The sequence below is a fragment of the Melitaea cinxia genome, chromosome 16, assembly GCF_905220565.1.
Source record: "Melitaea cinxia chromosome 16, ilMelCinx1.1, whole genome shotgun sequence".
Taxonomy (NCBI): Eukaryota; Metazoa; Arthropoda; class Insecta; order Lepidoptera; family Nymphalidae; genus Melitaea; species Melitaea cinxia.
The window spans coordinates 16,051,291-16,069,025 of NC_059409.1; positions in this window are offsets into that span (position 1 = coordinate 16,051,291).

A 17,735-nucleotide genomic window follows, 5' to 3' on the forward strand; every position below is an offset into this window, starting at 1 on the left:
TGAAATAAAAATGAAAAACAGAAACACTTCAGGCTTAAGGAAACATCTAATATCTTTCCACAAAAAGGAATCAGAAATATTTCTTCCTGTTAAACCAAAATTAAGTGGAGATATCACAAGCTTTTTAGTAACCGCTGGAAGAAGTGGACAGGTAAGAATATTTTTTTAACAGTTAAAAGAATTTTAACTCTGCGTAGCTATTCATGCGATACTTTCAAAAACGCCATTAACTTACGTAAGTATTTTTGAGTTAGTGGTGTTTTCATCTAGGGGTGCGACATATTAAGTATGTAATTATCGTCTTAAATATTTTTTATAAACACCCATATTTTCATTTAATCGGCCAGTAACAACTAAGTACTTTATTTTGGTAAATTACAGTACAGTGCAACCTTAATATAACAAATATCAATTTAACGATTTTCTCGATTTAACAACAACAAACCTCCTCCTCTTATACGCTCAAACCTAGTATGTTTTAAATAATAACACAAGATTTATTGTTTTGTTTCAGTCGGAAAACAGCAGTGACAACATCACGACAGCTACAGTTGATTGGGTGGTGAAAAAATATTTTCCCTTCTCATTTTTCGATGACGAAGCTACACAAGTATATTTTCGATGTATTTGCCCTAATATGGTGTTTCCTAAAAGGTCTACACTTAGAAGGAAAGTCAAAGAGCGATTTGAAGAGCTCCAATTGAATCTCAAGGAACGACTTCAACAATTATCATCTAAAATGTCTTTTACCATTGATGGGTGGACGTCAATTGCTGGTAGGAGTTACTACGGGGTTACTCTTCATTATATAGACAACGAATGGAAGTATCAATCTGTAGTTCTTGATTTTATACCATCACGCGGTCGACATACTGGGGAAGATATTGCAACGATTTTCCATGAATGTTTATTGGAATATGGCATAATTGATAAAATACAAGGTATCACGGTCGACAACGCAACTGCAAATACCAAATTTATGTATGAACTGGGCAAACAGCTGCCGCCACACTTTGATTCAGACAATCAACATTTCCGGTGCTTTGCTCACATTTTAAACCTTGGTGTACAAGATTTATTAAAGACCTTAGCATTACACTGTGAGTCTGACACTAACGCGCAAGATCAGCAGTACGAAGACTATGCAGACGAAACTGAGGATGAGGAAGATGAAGAATCTGCACCAAATATTGCTGACTCGCGTACATCTGTAACAAAGTTACGCAGTATTTCCAGTAAAATAAAAAGAAGTGAGATAGTGAAGAAGAAGTTTCAGTCTGCTTGTGAAGCAGCTGGCGTGCCATCAAATCTAAATGCCATTCTTGACTGTCCAAAGAGATGGAATTCCACACATGATATGATTGGATTTGGTTTAAAAGTGAGAGCGGGCATTGACATATTGTGCAGTTCTGTCACCGAATTAAATGATTTTCAAATCACAGCTAATGAATGGCAGGTACTCGAAAAATTACATAAATTTCTAATAAACTTTAAACTTTTAAGTACAAAACTTGGCGGAGACAAATATGTTACATTACCGCTAGTCATTGTATCATTCAATCTCTTGCTAGATAAAATTGAATCCATGGTAAAACAGTTAGATGAGAAACCTAATCGATCTGAAGTGGATGAAAGGCTCATTCTAGCTTTCCAAGCAGCTCGAGACAAAATGCTTAAACATTACAAGAAGAGCAACTGGATTTATTGTACTTCTTTAATTTTAGACCCAAGGCATAAGGCTCAGACTTTTGACCTGACAATGTGGGGGAAGCAACTTAAAACAGAAAGTCTGCGCAAGTTCAATGAACTTTATGAAGAATATCCAAAGTCTACACTCACTGAACAAATCTCTGGAATTACCAGAAAAAGAAAATAAAGTATGTGATGAAGATGAAGACGTAATAGACTTTGATAAACTCTATGAATGTCCCTCGACGTCATCTGGATCTTGTCTTCAAGGCTTAGTGATAGACGAGTTGGAGGAGTACCTGAGAAAACCAAGAACTGCCAGCTCGGAAGACATTTTAGATTGGTGGAGGACGCATGAGACAGAGTATCCGATTTTATCGAAAATGGCCCGTGATTTTCTCTCAATACCTGCAACTTCAGTACCTGCTGAGAGGTTATTTTCTAAAGCATCATTAGTAATTAGAAAACATAGAAATAGGTTAAGTGATGAGTCAGCCAGATGGTTACTTTGTATTAATTCTTGGTCAAAAAAATTGATATAAAGTATCATAACCTAATGATAAAGCTGTTGATTTGTGTTGTATTTTATTTTTTATTCAAATAAATGATAAATCGTAAAACTCTTTTATTAAATTTCTTATAAGTTGAGGGTTCAATCTCTTTCTAGACAGATAAGTATTGTTCTTTAAAATACAGTCAAGTTATTGTAATTAATTTGTTTTTTTACATGTTTTAGCAAATGTAAGCTTATAAATCATAAATGTTTATTAAGAAACAGTTACTTCCATGGAAAACGACATATAGGTCAGTTGATTTTTCGAATTTCTTATCAAATCTTCAGTTATTTATTAATCTGCTTGATCTTTACTATGGCTATGTTAATTCAAGCTCACAATGTTCCAATTCTAATACGTTTTTCTAAGATTTAAAGTAAACTTTAATAAATAGTAATAGACTAATAGGTAATTGCAAGACTTGCAAGACTCTTGCTGCAAGACCAAGACCAAGACCAAGACTGGGAGCGCAAGACCAAGACCAAGACCAAGACCAGGTGTATTGGCGCAAGACCAAGACCAAGACTGGCTAAGTCTCGTCTTGTTCTTGCATTTGGGCAACACTAATATTACATATAGACATAGATAAGAATAATAATAATAATAGAAATTAGAATGCAATTATGTGTATACTTCTGCATAATCAGTATTTAGTAAGGAAAAAAAAAAACCGTCGGCGTCGGACTACGTCCTAGTTTACTAGACATTCACAGGACTGTTGATCTGTAGTATAATAAGTAGAAAAGTCGAATAATGCATGCATGATAAACAAAGGCACGGGCATTTTGAGCCCGTGGATCAAAATTTATAAATAAATAAAAAAAGTAAGCATTTATCAAGGCGATTTTTTTCGTTTAATTGAAAATATAATTAGGGTATTTAGTGATGCGTGTTTTATTCACTGAGCAAACTTAATTCTAATATGCTTTGCTAGTAATGTCGATATTGAAAGCTGAGTTCTGTAGCTATTAGAGACATTCAATTCTCGGTGTCGGCTCACTTCCGATAGAAATTGGATCGTCCATTGCGGTGCTGTGTAGCGTCTTGATACACTTGATGTACCAATTGCTTTGCTAATACAAATTTATGGTATCCTAGTTGATATTAACGATAGTCTTCATTTAAAATTTGTATATTTTGAATAAAGAAATAATTATATTATTGTTATATTATTAGATAGTAGTATTCACTTTTTTGCCTTTTTGATGACCCTACTCTGTTTTGTTTTAAAACCTCCTCTACCCCAAGGTTGTCTGGAAGAAATCGCTTACCTAGCGATAAGACCGCCTTTGGCATATTATTATTTTGTAAGTTTTTATTTCTTTAAGATACCTATGTACTTTAACTTTTATGCACAATAAAGTATATTTCTTCTTCTTCTTCTTCTATATTTGCTCATTAAAGAAAAACAAACTAGCTTAAGTTTACATCGACAAGTGAAACACGTGGGTAGTCGAAAAAAATTGTCACTTAAATCGGAATTATTGATATAAGAATTACAGATATCGATAAATTTAATTGGAAACACAAAACAACACCAGGTTTAGATAAAAAAAAAGATTAACAAAATCAGTATACCCATTAAAGAAATATAAGGTAACACAAAAAATCAGTTGGAAAGAGAACCATCTTTTTTTTAACATACATACAGTCGACTGTCCTTAAAATATACGTATTTCTTATTAGAGTTGTAGACTTGCCCTTAAAATAATATACGTAACTAAATAAAATTGAAATGTATCACCAAAATATCTACACTGCACCAAATTGGGAATTTTTTTTTAATTTTTTTTATAACGTCAGGACAAACTTTCTTTAATAAGAATTTAAAATCAAATGTATCTTTGCTTCAATAAACGCTTCAGACTTAACGGCCCCCAGTAGGATTTTCATCTGTGTCGCGGGTCCAGAACACGCATAATACACAAGCACAAACGCCCAGACCACGACAAACATCTATATGGCTAATACAAATACAATGCTTGCCATGTCCAACGTAGTTCATGTAGCACAACATACAGTGCTGTGACAACTGCGCCATCGTGTCGTCTGTCAAATAGATATTTCTACGAAATAATTGTGAAACGAAAAAAAAATCGACTTCAATTACATCGACAAGTAATACAACGTAGGTAAACGAATAAATAGTCAAGCAAATACGTGTTATCAAAGATTACTCAAAAACTTGTAATCAGATTTCGATGAAATTTAAATGTGACATGGTAAACATCAGCTTTTGATTAAAATAAAAATCACAAAATCGGTATACCCAGTAAAAAGTTATGCGGTATAATACAACGTAGGTCGACAAAAAAATAGTCAATTAAAAACGCATTATTAGATATAACTCAAAAAGTAGTTGTTAGATATCAAATAAATTTAAATGGGAACAAATGACAAGCACTACTTTTCGATTTAATTTTTTTTATCGAAATCGGTCCACTCAGTCAGAAGTTCTGAAGTAACATACATTAAAAAAATTACAGTCGAATTGAAAACCTCCCCCTTTTTTGGAATTCGGTTAAAAATAACGGTAAATACTTTAGTTATATAATATTTGGGAATAAACATTTAAAATATGTAAAGTTCTCTTAAAATGCCTTAGAAAGCTTAATAAAATAAAACATTTACTCGCTATTAATATTAAGTATTCAATGATACTTTCAATGTTAATTAGTCAATAACAATAAAATTAAATTTCTCGTTTAACCGGTAAATAAGCGTTGAGTACTCCAACGGGATACTTGTAACGTCTTATCTCACAATATTATAGAGTAACAAAAGTAAATTTTACCTATTTAAATTTTGTTGTCAATTCTAAGGTAATGAAGAGTCACTTCAAACTCGCTTATTTATAATTATTTTATTATGTATTTAATAAGTACATACACAGAATTACAGGCTTAAAGTCGCTCAGCGGGCGATGGAGAGGGCAATGCTCGGTATTTCCCTACGTGACAGGTCAGAAATGAGGAGATCCGTAGGAGTACCAAGGTAACCGACATTGCTCACACAGCTGAAGTGGCAATGGACAGGACACATAGCTAGACGAACCGATGGCCGATGGGGCGGAAAGATTCTCGAGTAGCGACCGCGTATCGGGCGCCGCAGCGTTGGCAGGCCCCCCACGAGGTGGACCGACGATCTGGTCAGGGTTGCGGGAAGCTGCTGGATGCGTGATGCGCTGAACCGATCGTCGTGGAAAGCTTTAGGGGAGGCTTACGCCCAGCAGTGGGCGTCCGTGAGCTGATGATGATGATACACAGAATACATATAACATTCTACTAATTATGTTAATTTCACTGAAGCAAGTAAGTATACTTAAAATAATTGTATATCAAATTCAAAAATAAATGTCCTACTTAGGTAATTACCAAGAATTCATACAATCATTGATTATTATCATATACATATATTGTATCACGTAAAAAGTTATACATCATTGGCTAGCTAATTTCACGTTGCTAACTTCTTCGTTGAGTAGCTAACTTCAGGTTGTCAGTTTTTTGTAACTATTATATTCTTATTTATTAATAATATTTTTTTTCGATATATACATATAAATATATGTATAATATGAATATATACACCCAGACTCGAGGCGAGAATAGGAGCCACAATGCCAGGAGCAGAAATCAGGGTCACTGCAAACTGCGCCAGCGGGCTAATCATAATTTATCAGTCATTCAATATAAAATACGTTGTATTAAATTGGTAACTAGCGACCCGCCCCGGCTTCGCACGGTTGCAAAAACTACCAGTCTTCCTCTACTATATAATGCATGTATTATACATATAAACCTTCCTCTGCAATCACTCTATCTATTAAAAAAAACTGCATCAAAATCCGTTGCGTAGTTTCAAAGATTTAAGCATACATAGGGATATAGGGACTGAGAAAGCGATTTTGTTTTATACTATGTAGTGATAGTGAAGTATCAAATAGACAGAAAATAATAAAATTTTACTACAAGTATGCTCGTAATAATAAAAACAAAAGTGTACAATTGTGAGGAATTAAGCAAATGTCTTATAACAGCCGGTATTTATCCATCTGTTGAGCGAAAACTCTGTTTTTAAGGAAAACAAATTTGAAGTTTTTACGTCATACCATTCCTTAGCTTTCAAACTTTTCTCGTACTTATGCATCTCAGGATATTTTGCTTCGTTACCGCAACCGAGATGAATTTTTAACTTTAATATTAAAACACATATTTCAGCTGTGACAACACTGCTATTATTAAACTTCTGACTGATAGTCTTAATCCACTGTTTTATATTTGACTCTCGATTAGAATGACGTGTTTTTTTTATTTTATAATACCACAGTGATGACAATTAAGCATACATTCCACCGAATGGTAAGTGATTACCGTAGATGGTTGCGTGCGACGCCAGAAACATCACAAGCGTATTGCTGACCATAAAACATATAACAAATACTATTTTAGTAGATGCTAACTAGAAGTTTGACTAGCCAGTTGGCGCAGTTTGTAGTGACCCTGCTTTCTGCTCCGAGGGTTGTGGGTTCGATTCCCACTCCGAGTCTGGGTGTAATATAAATATTTATTTATATATTTATATATCTATTATTTATAAGTGTATTTACGCTTCAGCCTGTAATATCCCACTACTGGGCATAGGCCTCTTTCCCCATGTAGGAGAAGGATCAGAGCTTCATCCACCACGCTGCTCCAATGCGGGTTGGTGGATAAGTATGTTTATCGGAAAAAAATATGTAGCTATATACCAGTCGGCTGTTATTTATAACACAAGCATTAAGTTGTTTAATTTAGGAACAGACGACAGTGTGTGAATTGTGTAGAAAAAAGATTTCAAAGAAAGAAGCAAAATATCACAAAATTGTGTAGCGGAGATTGAGTAAAGGATTCAAAACTTCCAGAGACAAAGCGCAGATTTTACTGGGATCAGTGTATTTGACACGCGTTAACTCAAGGGACCTCAGGTTAAATATGATTAGAAAAGTTAACAGTTTTTTTTGTTCTACTAAATTGTGATGAATGTACTTGACGTCTTGAGCTTGCGATTTTACGACTTTTGTCTTAGAAGTAGACCGCACATTGTATAGATACCAGCTATTTATTTATTTATTTTATTTCATTAGGAAAGTACACAATGATACATTTTAACAATTGCTTAAAAAAAGGAAATATCTAAGAACAATTAAGTTGCTTTTGCAAGTATTAATCTGTTATGTTTGAATGCTTTAAGACAATGAAAAAATCAATCATGAAATTAACTATATACACAATATATGAACATTAAATAAGGAAAAGAGGTTTATGATATCATATCGAACCAGTGTCTTGCCAGTTTCGTTCTAATTGTTTCAGAACAGAAACAGAGAAAGGAGTTTTGCCTATAATTTGCCGAGCAACTAGGCACATATAAATAGTTGAGGGGTTGTCTTAAGAATCTTTTAGGCACTTTTAGGTAAATTTTACTACGAGTATATACATAACGTTGTCTGGAAGAAATCACTATTTTAGGATAATACCTTTGTATATTTTCCTTCAATTGTATTACTTTTCAACAGACTTCCAAAAGGAGGAGGTTCTAAAATCGTTCTTAAATCGTGTAATCGTATACAATAAAGAATTTTATTATATTTATTACAAACAATGTAAAAAAGTTTACTAAAAAAATCTGTTTGTCTATATGGTATTATTAAATTTGACGATTTCACTTTGTCATGCATATTGTTTTCTCGTGTCTACGCTTAACTTTTTTGGACTTTATCGCGTTTTATTAAGTTTTTTAAATGCTCGATGTTTCGGATACTTTACAGCAACCATGGTCCTCGGAAGTCTGTCATACGTTTTGGGTTCCATCACATAGAACACTCACAGTACATTTGCAGCTTAACATACACACGCACGCACACACACACATACATACATAGATAAGCAATCTCACACATGATAAGAATTAAAATAAATTTCGTACAATGTGACCACCAAGAAACTTTTTAGTTTAAATTGAAAGTAAAGATGTCACGTAACCTCAAGGGGGTTACCGAGACGTCAATTTAAGTTGCTCTTGTGAATGCTGTCTGCATTCATGAGGGCTGCAGCATATTCTAACAACTCGTGACCTGAACTGAACGTACTGAGCGAGAAACGAATACATCCAAACTGCTATAAATCATATTTAATGTTTGGCAATGGCGTTTATTATTGTGACAATTGAGTAATTTGACTTACTGATAAAATAGTTACCACGTTTGGCTTCCTCCGTCGCTGAAGATTTGACGGTCAATAAAACTAGCGAATGTTACGCGCATATTATATTTTCGCTAATAATGTAGAAGGATAGTAAATCATACTTCTAATTAGGTTAATATAAAGATGTTCCTTTATTGAATTTGACCTGTACGCGAAAGAGACTGTAAGAATTATCTAGACTTTTTAAAAATAGATAAATATTCGTGGAAGCGAAGCCTTGTCATATCTAAAATATTCTATTTTCAAATATTTTTTGACCAGCTATTTTTTTTACAATAGCCACAGACTATCCAACAAATTACCTTTTCTACTAATATAAATGCGAAAGTTAGTTAAGATGGATTAATATTCGTTACTCTTTCATTTAAAAACTACTGAACTGATTTTAATGAAATCGAGTACGTTAAAACTAGAGAACCGGAATAATACATAAGTTACTTTTTATTCTGACTTCTACATAGAGAAAGAGGCTGGCATTATATATCACATATATATTATCTGTGTCTGCGATTCGTATTAAAAGTTCAATGTGTATAATAAATCCGAACATTCCGATACGACGCTACGTTAGTGGCCACAACGTTTCCGCTCGTAGACGTCAAGCTACGTCACTCTACGCTCGTTCCCGTAGCGTTAAACATTAGTGTCTCGAGATAGCGAAACGATTTTATAACGTTTAAACATTGTAGTTGCTCGAGTACTCGGCGCGTAAACACGAGTTATCGAGTTATACCCTGCACGATATTGACTCGTACAACTGTAACTAAAGGAATTTGTCATTTAACTAACTGTTAACAATATGACACATCGTCGTAAATTCACTACCAAGTAATGACTTATATAACTGTCAAATTAGTAACAGAAGTTCGTTCGTTGACGTATTGTTTGTTGTTTAACGTGTTATAATAGAGTTTAAATATAAATGGAAGCATTGAATGCAGGGCAGTTTACTTTTAACGAGCACTTTAATTGTTACCATCATCATTCCAGCCTATTGCAGTCCACTGCTGGACATAGGCCTCCACAAGTTCGCGCCAAAAATGCGTGAACTCATGTGCGTTGCCGATAGTCACCACGCTGGGCAGGCGGGTTGGTGACCGCAGGGCTGGCTTTGTCGCATCTGAGACGCTGCAGCCCGTCTTCGGCCTGTGTGTTTCAAAGCCAGCGGTTAGATGGTTCTCCCGCCATCGGTCGGCTTCTCAATCTTGTTATCCCTTAGTCGCCTCTTACGACACCCACGGGAAGAGAGGGGGTGGCTATATTCTTTGGTGCCGTAGCCACACAGCACAATTGTTACAATATTGAGGAATAATTAGGTTTAAATTTTTTAATAATTCGAAATAATTTCTCGGAAACGATTGTAAGTTGAAAGAGAAAACGAATGCTTTGTAGTTCTATGACTCCATCTTGAAGCGCCGGTGTGTGCACGAACTACTACACCAGATCAACGACGTATAGGTATATCTACTATAAGTAGAAACTAAACCTGTAACAGATAAAAAAAGATTAAGGGATAACACAATTCCACTACCCTTGGAACTTAAAAAGCCGACCGATGGCGGGATAACCATGCAACCACTGGCTTAGAAATACACAGGCCGAAGACGGGCAGCAGCGTCTTCGGTGCAACAAAGCCAGCCCTGCTGTCACCAACCCGCCTGCCCAGCGTGGTGACTATGGGCAACTCACATGAGTTCACGCCATTTTTGGCTTGAACTTGAGGAGGCCTATGTCCAGCAGTGGACTGCGATGGGCTGAAGTGAGTGAATGAAACCTGTAATTGTCAGCTTTAATTAAACATTAACACTACACCAACGCTTGTCAAACTCATTTTAACTACTTAAATAAAAGCAGACAAAGGTGTTAGGCGCAGTAACATTAGCACTCGTTCCGTTTTATATCGAAGTAACTCACACTCGCTCATAGATCACAAGTACTATTAATGTATCAAAATTCGTCCAGTCTTTAGCGTCCGAGAGCAGAATGTCGCAACATATTTTAAACAAGAAATACCTTGACCGTCATTTATCAACCCCGCTCTTATACGAAGCCCTCGTAAGGCCTAGAAATTTTAATTAAACGAAGCAAAGATTCTGCTCGCCGTCCGTTTAATTTCCTCAAATACATCACGGAGTAAATTATGTGAAGGTGCGTAATATTAAAAATTGTTTATAATCAACATCTCTTTCGTTTAATTCTGATTTAGGTTAAAAATTATATAAGGTGAAAAAGTTGTTAACCGACTTCCAAAAACGGAGGACGTTCTCTTTTTTATAAATGTTACCTCAGAACTTTTGACTGGGTCGACAGATTTTAATGATTTTTTAATCGAAAGGTGGTGCATGTAATATGGTCTGATATAATTAATTTAGATTTAATAAGTACTTTTCGAGTTATATCTAATAACGCGTATTGACTTACATTGTATTATACCGCATAACTTTTCACTGTGTATACCGATTATAAGGATTCTTATTTTAATCGCAATTTGATGCTTGTCATGTAGTCTCATTTCGATTTGTCCCATTTAAATTTAATCGAGATCTGATGACTACTTTTTGACTAATCTTTGATAACCAATTTTATGACAATTTTTTCGTCTACTTACGTTATATTACTTATCGATGTAATTGACGTCGTTTTTGTTCGTTTGCGAGCAAAAAAAAGTTATATTAAACTTTAAAAAGATCCGGTAACACGACATAGCGTGCCATGGCACAAAACATTATCTGCATTAAGAAAGAAGAATACGGAACACAAAGTAAATACTGTGGATTTCAAGTGTAAGATCCTAGCTCTTACTAATCACGCTATCATCAGTAATATGATTGATAACAAGGTAAAGAGACTCAGGATATGTAGCAACCAAGGAACTTATCAACTGGTCTGAATTTTATACAAATTTGTATAATTTAAAAAACATCGTGCAAAATACCTAGTTTAAATTCGCAGCACAAACATATGTCTCGTTACGTTATTTTTCATTTCAAAAAAAGCTTTACAGGCGCCTGTATAATTTTTAAAGCAATTCCGTATGTAGACTTTTTTATTATTTTTTAACGACAGGCGCTATCACCCTCGTTTTATAATAGCTCAAAGCAATTTTATTTTCTAAATTTCGTTTTTTTTTATACTTTTTGTCGAAACCCATTACGATTGCGTACGTTTCAAATTACATAAAACTAGCTGAAATAGAGACGATATTCCGACTACCTTTGTTTTTACAATTCATAATTTTTTCTTTAAAATTCATCAAGAACAAGAATATACTTAACATACACACGCGGTTGTCTGTACTTTTTGCTTAATGAGTAAATAAATATACCCACCTAATAAATAGGTTGTGAAATAACTTATAATCGGTATTTGACAAAATACCACAAAATAATTGTGTTTGCTCGCAAACGAAAAAAAAAACCGACTTCAATTACATCGACGAGTAATACAACGTAGATCGACGCAAAAATAGTCAAGTAACTACGCGTTATCAAAGATTACTCAAAAAGTAGTAATCAGATCTCAATAAAATTTATATGTGACCACATGACAAACATCAGCTATCGATTAAATTAAAAATTATCAAAATCGGTACACCCAGTAAAAAGTAATTGCGGATTTTCAAGAAGTTCCCTCGATTTCTCTGGGATCCCATCATCAGATCCTGGTTTCCTTATCATGGTACTAAATTTGGGATATCTCCTTTCCAACAAAAAAAGAATTATCAAAATCGGTACACCCAGTAAAAAGTTATTGCGGATTTTCAAGAGTTTCCCTCGATTTCTCTGGGATCCCATCATCAGATCCTGGTTTCCTTATCATGGAACTAAATTTGGGATATCCTCTTTCCAACAAAAAAAGAATTATCAAAATCGGTACATCCAGTAGAAAGTTATGCGGTGTAATACAATGTAGGTCGACGAAAAAAGCGTCAAGTAAAAACGCATTATTAGATATAACTCGAAAAGTAGTTGTTAGATCTCAAATAAATTTAAATGGGACCAATTGGCACACACCACCTTTCGATTAAAATAAAATTTGTCGAAATCGGTCCACACGATCAAAAGTTCTGATGTAACATACATAAGAAAAAAAAAAAAAAAATACAGTCGAATTGAGAACCTCCTCCTTTTTTGGAAGTCGGTTAAAAATACGATCAAGATATAAAAGTACAGATAGTGATAAATTTTTTAAAGCTTCCGAATCAACGAATGTCGTATTTATTTCATGTTTTAAAGTGCTTAATGTTACGGCTGTCAATTTTATGCCGTTGTTAATATTTACTACACGAATCATAAAATATATAAATAAATACACACACACACACACACACGTATGTTTGTTCTTAGCGTAAATAACTTATTGCCCTTGTTATATGCAAGTGCTGGACTTTTGTAATAAATATTTATACTATATGAGTACCATCACCGTTGTAGGCTGGATGAGGATTGCGGAAAACCGGGGTGTCTGGCGCGAACTTGGAGAGGCCTATGTCCAGCAGTGGACTGCAATAGGCTGAAGTGATGATGATGATTTAAAAAACATTGGCTTGACAAAAAAAATTAACACACACTACTATGTATTTGACACACACACGCATATATACTCTATTGTTTACTATTATAGAAGTATAGTCTTTAACAACAGAAACTTAATAATATTCAAATTTATAATTTAAATTAATTATGGTCGAATTTTGATCACTTGGCGACCACTGGTATTTATAAAAATGTTTAACCAATAATAAAATTAATAAGATCCTTTTCTTATGCCCCGTATTAGTTGAACCACTACCAGTTGCGTTTCGTAATAAAAGCCTGACTCATTTAAACAACATGCATGTAAGAGCAAGTTCGAGAGTGAAATAAATTTAAATAGACCTTTAATAAGCTCTTGTGTAAGCTAGTAGTGTCATACATATTATGAAAACAGAACATAAATAATGCTGGATTAGAATAGAAGGTTGGACTGATTTGAATAATATTAAACATGTGGGTACGTCTATTGTTAAAACAGGATTGAAAAATTAAATGTGACGTCATTATTTCGAAAGTAGGTACTCTATGATAAGAAAATAGACTGATAAGTAACATAAACAAAATATTATTTTTATAAGTAACTTTATCGCGTCCAAAACTAGGACCGATCGTTAGTTTCATATGAATAAAATATATATTATTTACGCGTAATAATTATTTATATCAGTTATTTAATAGTTAAAAAAATTATGTTAAGAAAATAAATAAATAATTAGACAATTATATTAGTAGTTAGATTTAAAAAATAGAAGAAAATAAAACGAATAGCGGTAAAATTAACGATTATCACTATTGCTAAGATAGTAAAGATGATTTTGTCAGTGTCATACAGAATGGAAAAGACAAGAAGGAGATAGATTGGTGCCGTCAAGATTTCATTCACATCAGCCTCTCTCAGTCCACTACTGGACAGAGGCCTCCACAAGTTCACGCCAAAAATGGCGTTAACTCATGTGTTTTGCCCATAGTCACCACGCTGGGCAAGCGGGTTGGTGACCGCAGGGCTAGCTTTATCGCACCGAAGACGCTGCTGCCCGTCTCCAGCCTGTGTATGTCAAAGCCAGCAGTTGGAAGGTTATCCCGCCATCGGTCGGCTTTTTAAGTCCCAAGATAGTAGTGGAACTGTGTGTTATCCCTTAGTCGCCTCATACGACACCCACGGGAAGATAGGGGGTGGCTATATTCTTTAATACCGTAACCACACAGCATAGCGGTCAAGATTACAACCTTAGTATAATTTTTAAGACCATAAAAAAGTATTTTGACAAAATTTAATTCTTAGTTTTGGAACGAAAATACTAGATACATTTTAAACCAATTGTAATAACTAAAAACATTAACTTTCTAAATCTTACTTAATTTATTTTTATCATTACAAAATGAACCATTAAAACTGCAACGTTATGTAATTGACATCATATATCAAATAAGTGGAATTGATCAGAACAAGGCCGGAAACGGACATTTTTATCGGCGCGCGCCGTTTTTGGCGACAGTACAAATGACGTAAGAGTAGCAAGCGTAAATGCGGTGAAAGTTGATCTTATTCGGACAGATGACGAGCTATGGACCAGTTTTACACTTGCGCTTATATACGTAGTAGATTTTCTATATACTTAAATCTTTACATGTACTGTGACCGCTATATATGAATGAGTTACTATGTTTTTTTTATTTATTCAACTAGGTCGACCAACAAGCGTACGGCTCACCTGATGATAAGCGATTACCATAGCTTATAGACGCCTGCAACACCAGAAGCATCGCAAACGCTACCCCCAATTCGATCCCAGGAGCTCTGGTCATCTTGCTCACCACAGGAACACAGAACTGCTTGAAAGCAGAATTATTTATCTGTGATCTTTTGTAAAGTGGAGATACTTCCCCAGTCAGGCTGCTCCAGATTTAGGGCAGGATATTTCTCTACCTCAGTTAAATGTGTCTTGTGTAATTTGCTCAACATGTATGGCTTATTTTGTGTGCATATCCGCTACAATATGCTCTAAATATATAAATAATAATAAATAAATATCTACACAATATACACACGGTCGTCTGCTCCTAAAGTAAGAAACTTAATGCTTGTGTTATAGGTAACAGCCGACTGGTATAGCTACATATATTTTTTTCTCGATAAGCATACTTATAAATAATACATATATGGATATATAAATAAATATTTATATTACACCCAGACTCAGGGTGGGAATCGAACCCACAACACTCGCAGCAGAAAGCAGGGTCAGTACAAACTGCGCCAACGGGCTAGTCAATGCTTTTAAAACAGGAGAATCGAAAGCGCTTTGCTTCCGCTGCCGATGCAAACCATACCCAGGCGCTCCTGCTACCTTATTATAGGAATACTAAACTACTTAAATATCGTAGTAAGTGGTATCTCATAATTACTACTTGTATTTTTTTAATATAGCATTCACTGTAAAATTATTTCTATTTTTTTTAAACAACACTTATTTTAACCTTTTATATTATTGGTGACGCACGATTTTTTGACCTTCAGTCACAAACAATCTATAACTAACATATTGTGTTACCCTAAACACAATATAATATTCCATACAAGGTCTGTCAAAACAATGAACGCTAATACCTAATAATGTACCTACTATATTATAAATATCTTAAAAAAATAACAATATCTTATTCCACATTTCGACATCAGTGTGAAAGACTTAAAAAGTAATCTAGCGTATGAACTATGAAGCGATCTCATTGCTGGGCTTGCATAATCTCAGGCCAGTTCGTACTCGAAGTACTCGTTACAGAATACTCATTGCCGTGGGAAGCGTAACGCGAATTTTTGTCACCGTTTCAAGTATTTAATTATTTCAATTATTATATTAATATTTTCCCAAAGATTACTCGAGTTGCGAGAACTTTGGTAATGGATAGTTCATTGAAGACAAAGGCTGTTTGTCAATTCAAAGATTTATTTATGAGTAACGTCCTGTTCAAATATGAATTTATAAAAAATATATTTAGCAATTATGCTGACCCTTTTTCATTATTCACTTCGACATTACAAAAGAATTATCTTTACATTTTTTTTTAAACTTTTAATTTAATATTTAGCTTTTAGTGTTTTTTATATTTGGTTTTGTCTTCTATGTGATGGAAAAGAACAAGTTTAAAAACGTGTTATATACAAAAGCTCCTTAAAATATGAGCCATACTTCATTCGTTCCAGAATAGCGTCTATAAAAATGTGCCGAAGGATTTTCTAGCGCGCAAAAATTGCAAAAGTTATTATGTCATTAATGTTATTAACAAATGAAGTTGCAAAAAAAAAAAGAAATTGAGTTTTTAATAATAACTACAAAATTATTAAATTTAAGGAATCTTATTAAAAGTTTCTTAAAGAGTAGGAAATTCTCAATGAAAAGAATCTTTACTTTCGGAGTTCTATCTCTATTAAATATTTATAGTTTTAATTTAACGCTGAAAATAGGGCTCCGTGCGGCTGCTAAGGTTTGCGCTGCCAAAGCGAGTAATCCCAAAAAAAAATTTTTTAGTATGAAAATTTAACTGAAAAAAAAGGTGAATTCTTAACACTTGAATGAATAAATCATCTCATTGGAAGAAAGTTTTTAAGTCCATTTTTCAACAAATAGGGCTATTGTTAAATAACAAAAAAATTCCCGGCCTCTGTCTTTATTGCAGACATTTGAAATGGTTTAGACAATTGCTCTCTACGTTTGGAGCTATATCTTGGAGCCTTTCTTATAAAAATATACTCAATAGGATTACACTGCTAGTTTTTACTAACCATACCTTTTGTCTGTGATATTTTTTTTAAGTTAACAAAAAATGAAAGGCAATTCAATAAACAGTGTTGTGTTCTTGTGTGACCAGAGCTTCTGGTGGAATAGGGTCGGCAACGCTCTTGCGGTGTCTCTGGTGTTACAGGCGTCTTATAAGCTACGTTAATAGCTTACCATGAAGTTAACCGTACGCTTGTATACAAATCCAGTTGTATTGGAAAAAAATAGCTAAAAGAAGACTCGATCTATACCTTAAAAGAATTATACACATATTAGCCGTGTTGCCAACAGTAACAAACAAAAACAGGAGAAAACAGTAGGTAAAGTAAAAAAGGCATATTTCATACTTTTTTCATTGTTAAAGAAACATTATTTTCCACTTTCATCCTCAATTGCCACTTCTTTATTATTTTCTGACTCACTTTCCTTATTAAGATCATACATATTTATTGTTAAATTTCTTTATACGTGCCTTTTTGTGCCTTCAAATGAGTAGCAATCAGTTATTTAACCGTTTGCATTTGAAGATTTAATGTGTACGACCGATATTTTGATTTCGGTCGATATTTTGATGCGTAATTAAGTAAATTAAGACATAAATGAACAAACATAAATTTGCAAGCTAACAATACTCACGTAAAATGGTGACAAATATAAAAATTCTGATTTTTCGGATAATAAATAAATAATCTTATCACCCTTGGAGACAACGAGTCAAAGCGCCATTTGTAGTTTCATTTTTTGCTATATTATATTTAAGTCTAAATGTTTCAAAAGCAAATGCTATTCTAGAATTTACTACTAATTTAGAGCAATTTTTTTTATTTAAAATTATATCAATTCTATTACTTTGTGCAAGAACTTAATAGCACTGTCGGTCATATTTTTATAATTACAAGAATTCGTTAAGTGTTCTTGTTTAAAATGCAAGCC